General features: G+C 39.4%; 1 long non-coding RNA gene across 1 annotated transcript in view; it reads right to left on the minus strand.

Moving 5' to 3' along the window:
* The window catches only part of LOC118423623, a 4,006-nt gene extending 2,035 nt beyond the window's left edge, over nt 1–1,971 (minus strand). Inside the window, exon 1 of the long non-coding RNA XR_004832076.1 lies at nt 1,814–1,971. This is a non-coding gene — a long non-coding RNA (uncharacterized LOC118423623). The remainder of the gene's footprint in view (nt 1–1,813) is intronic.
* Between the last annotated feature and the right edge of the window lie 3,302 nt (nt 1,972–5,273).

Consider the following 5,273-nt stretch of genomic DNA (forward strand, 5'->3'; position numbering starts at 1 on the left):
CAATACATACGGTGTACTTCACAAAGTGGAAACAATATGGCTGCTGGCCAAAGTTCAGGAAGGTTTGACTGTCTATAATGCTAAATGAAATAAGTGGATCTCTCCAATATACAGGCATATGTTAGAGTAATATATGCAGTTATGTTTTAGATAACTTTGAAACAAATCAATTGATTTCTTTGAATCTATCCCTGCCATTAGAGTTAAACTGCATACAGTGTAAACAATATGGCTGACTAAAATTCAGGAAACTTTGACTGTCTATGATATCAAATCAAATGAGTGGATCTCTCCAATATACAGGCATATGTTACAGTGATATATGCAGTTATGTTTTCAATTACTTTGAAAAGAATCAATTGATTTCATTGAATTTATCCCAGTCATTAAACTGCATACTGTGTAAACAATATGGCTGACCAAAATTCAGGAAACTCTGACTGTATATTATACTAAATCAAATGAGTGGATGTCTCCAATATCCAGGGGTATATTAAAGTGATATATACTGTCATGTTTTGAATTACTTTGAAAATAATCAATTGATTACTTTGAATTCATCCCAGTCATTGAACTTCACTTAGTGTAAACAATACAACTGACCAAAAGTCTAGCAACTTTGACTGTGAATATTTACAGATCAAATAAGTGGATCTCTCCAATATCCTGGAGTTTGGTAGAATGCTATATGTAGTCATGTTTTGATATACTTTCAAAAAAATTAATTGATTTTTTAAAATTTATCCCAGTCCTTGAAGTTCACCTAGTGTAAACAATATTGCTAAGCAAAATTCATGCAACTTTGGCAGTCTCTATTTCAGGATCAAAAAATCAAATCTCAACAATATTCTGGAATATGTTGAAGTAATTTATGTAGGCATGATCTAAAATATTTTAAAGAGGATTAATTGATTTCTTTGAATTTATCCCAGTTCTTGAAGTTCACCTAGTTTAAACAATATTGTTAAGCAAAATCCAACCAACTTTGGTAGTCTATATTTCAAGATCAAATAAACAAATCTATCCAATATTTCAAAATATGTTAGAGTAGTTTATGTAGGCATGATCTAAAATCTTTTAAAGAGGATTAATTGATTTCTTTGAATTTATCCCAGTCCTTGAAGTTCACCTGGTGTAAACAATATTGTTAAGCAAAATCAAGCAACTTTGGCAGTCTGCATTTCAGGATCAAATAAGTTGATCTTTCCAATATCCTGGAATATGTTAGAGTGATTTATGAAGGCATGATTTAGATCATTTTGAAAAATATTAATTGATTTCTTTGAATTTATCCCAGTCCTTGAACTTCACCTAGTGTAAACAATGTTGCTAAGCAAATTTCAAGCAACTTTGGAAGTCAATATTTGAGGACCAAATGATTGGATCTCTCCAATATCCTGGAATATGTTAGAGTGATTTATGTAGTCATGATATAAATTACTTTCAAAAATATTAGTTATTTTTTTTCAATTTATCCCAGTCCTTGAAGTTGACACACTTTGACCAGCTTTGACTCTTTGACTACTGTGAGTGGGAGGGGGGCAAATGCCTTGTGAGTTGAATTTCTCGAGATTGGCTTGATCGATTACCCTCACATTTGCAGTGTTGAAAGTGCTCATGTAGTAGTAATGACAAAATGACTTCATGTACGTTTTAAAGCTACCGTACTCTCCCAAGTCGAAGTTAATGTTGACATTGGCACCAAACTGGTGTCTCCTAGGGTATATTTTGTAGAAATTGGGCGATCGGCTACTCATATAAGTATCAATGACGTGAAAGATAAAGGACACATGTATCCACCGTCTATACGTACCTTGTGTGTAGTCATCCATGGTCATCCCGGCGAACAGTGGTCTGTTTTCTTGCACTCACTTCGGGTTTCCACCAAGAGCCGCCATCTTGGATAGCGGCCATCTTGTAACAAGCCTAGTTAACCATAAAGCATTGCGATTCCCCACCAGTGTACTTCTCACTATGGTGTGTGCATGTGCATTGTCGTAAAATATAAAAATGCTCCGTTGGTTGTCGTAAAACTGAGAAAAGAAACACAGAAGTTGTAAAATTCACTTCGCAAAATACGCTTATACTGCCGATTTTGGGTCTGCATAGTATTACGTGCATTACGATTCCGTGACATTAGTGGAGATAGATGTAACGCCATTAACATACTTACAGAAGTACAAAAAAGTGCATCCTGCAAGGTTTCTGTCATTCTTTTATTCATCTCGGTGTAGTAAAACACAATGCAAACATTGCACTTTAAAAGCTATTATTCAACATTCTATGTTTCCATGTAGCCATGCAGCTTGTTTAAAATCGATGTACCATATGGTGAATTTATGGTTATTTCTATTAACATCATGACCGGTGTGTCATGCCTGGTTGACTTACTAAGGTCATTAGGTATGCAATAATTTACGCATTCAGCTGGACGACAAGTGGTCTTAGTACTGGGATGGGACAAGTACAATTTTCGGGTTGCTCGTTGCTTTCAAAATTTTTGTGATCTTAAGGATGTATCATTTTGTTTGATGTAAAATGATACAATAGATGAAACGTTCTTTTTCAGCGGAACAGAAATCTACAGAAGTGCCCGTCATGCATGGCTGACAGTACTGACAAACAATTTAGACATTTTGTAGTTCGTGACTTTGTCGCTAGGTGAGTCCGTGGCCACACAAGTATCGTATGAACATATCAGCCTTTTACTCCCCTTCCTCTCTTTGTCGACCCCCCTCCCTCCTCTCTCGTCCTCCTCCCTCACCTTGTCTCCCTTCCTTACTCACTCTCTCCCCATTCTCTCCCCCCTCTCTCCCTTCTCTCCATCCCTCATCCCTCTTCTTTGTCTCCGAGTCCTTCCCTATCTGTCTCTACCTTCCTCGCTCATTCCATCTAGCCAAAATATCCTGTTCCAGACACTAGAAATAGTTTGATGTGTTTTGTGTGAACTTAATGGAATGTTAACGCTATAAAGTTGTTCATCGAACACTTCTTTGAGATAATGGTAACAGTCAAACGTTCATTGAATACATGATTTCATGAAGACCAATACATTGCAGTTCCGACCAAATGAGTTAGGCTGCGCTTCAACCTCTTACTTTCTTTTCTTTTCGGCATGCGCAGTGTTTCCGCTAATCTTAATGACGGACAAAAGAGAATGAGAGTAAGGCAAACAAACCCGGCTGTGTCGCGTCGTCATGCGTGAGGCCGCCATCCAAAACTACGCCGCTGTCAGTATTCAGTCTCTCCCTTTCCCTCTGCCCTTCTTTGTTGTTGATAATTGTTAATCACTGTGTTTTCATTGTCATTCCGTGATAACTTATGTATTTACACTTGTCCGTAAATTATTAACGCTAGAAAATCAGCTACAGTGCCTGAGAGTCAGTATACGTGTATAATGTATTGTTATATATACCATTCGCCAATAATTTGAGTCTTCTTCTCTCTCTTCTTCTTCCTTACTCTCTCTCTCTCTCATTCGCTTGTCCTCCATTACCGCTCATGTCAATAACTGCCAACGCGCTTACGGTGACCTTACAGCAACCTCCTTGCTTACAGCACGTAGGTATTTAGTCATAGTCTACGCACATCATTTAATCTAGCATGAATAAAACGTTTGTGTGAGGCATGAAAATTTACAAGGGGCAAGGCCGCCATCCAAAACTACGCCGCTGTCTGTCTTCAGTCTCTCTCTCTTTCCCTCTGTCCTTCTTTGTTGTTGTTGATAATTGTTAGTTACTGTGTATCCAAAACTAGTAATGTGTAAATTGTTCTGTGATCGCCTAATAAGTATTTCTACTTGTCTCTAAATTGTTGATGCTCGATAACCAGCTACGGTGCCTGAGAGTCAGTATAAGCGTATAATGTATCATTATATGTACCATTCGACAATCTGCTTCTCCTTCTTCCTTACTCTCTCTCTCTCTCTCTCTCTCTCTCATTCGCTTGTCCTGATGTCAATAAATGCCAACGCACTTAACCTTACAGCAACCTCTTTGCTTACAGCACGTAGGCATTTAGGCATAGTCTACGCACAGCAATTAGTCATAGCTAGACGCACTTTACATTTTAGTCAATTACACATAATCATCGTGATAACGTCTACTGTATGTGTGGGGAGGGGGGTACTCTCCCTCCTTCTCTGCTTTCTCTCAGTCGCATCCCATGCCTCCCTCCCTACCTACATCCCTCCCTCCCTGCCTCCCTGCCTCCCTCCCTCTCTACTTCCGTCTCCCCTTTTCTCCCCTCTCTCTCCCTTCCTCTCTCTCTCTCTACTTCCTTTCTCCCTCTCCTCTTTCTCTCCTCCCTCTTTCCCTCCTCCCTCTCTCCATCCCTCCTCTTTATTTTCTCCTTCCCTCTTTCTCCCTCTCTCTCTCTCTCCCTCTGTCTGTAATTCAATCGTCATACATCACCAGCAAAATCGCCAAATATCAACGTCCGCGAGGTCGAAACCTTGAACTTCCAGCACGTCCGCATATTTTCACAGTCTTTGCACGGCTTAACTGGCTGCACACGAAAAATGTAATAATTTGATAACTCATAATAATCGTGGTAACGTCTTATGTAAGTAGGAGACACACATGACTCATATTGAAATTTCATAAGACTTATATAAGATGTTTCCACGATGATTATGCGTTGTTTAAAACCATGGAGAGGAAATAGGTATGCATACTATAGGCTCGAACCTGTCACACAGCGGCACTGGTATAATGCCACAGCGACTAAAGTTTATGGGTGGCATCCTTTGGAGAACCCAAAACGAATGCGCGAAGGCGAAAAAAAGAAAAATCCATTAAAAAAATACTGCTAAACCACAGGACATCCAGTCCATTCTTTCCCAGGCTTGGTTTGTCCTATGTTCACCTCCAGTAATATCCCCCTTTCCACTAGGACGGCGCTCTCGTCGGACCCTCCCTGTGACCTAAAATATGACAGATCGCTCAACGAATTGTATAGAAAAGAAACGAATCTTTTTACACTCTGTGTGTTTTGTTGTCTTCTCAATCACACTTACTTTTTGTATAATAATTAATATACCCAGTGTGAAAGCGAAGGTTTGAATGCACATACTATATTTAGGTCTCAATGAGAGCGCATCGTGATCGCCGTCTAGTGGAAATGGGGCCTAAGATTGTAGGAGATAATCGTCACCAGTTCGATTGTCGTATTGCAAATCTTGGGGAACAAGGGCGCTGCGGCCACATACCCTGACCATGTGTCCCCTCACCAGGGAGAGTAAGCATGAAATTCTGATTGAGCAGGGATGCTAT

This window comes from Branchiostoma floridae, chromosome 9 (assembly GCF_000003815.2).
Source record: "Branchiostoma floridae strain S238N-H82 chromosome 9, Bfl_VNyyK, whole genome shotgun sequence".
Taxonomy (NCBI): Eukaryota; Metazoa; Chordata; class Leptocardii; order Amphioxiformes; family Branchiostomatidae; genus Branchiostoma; species Branchiostoma floridae.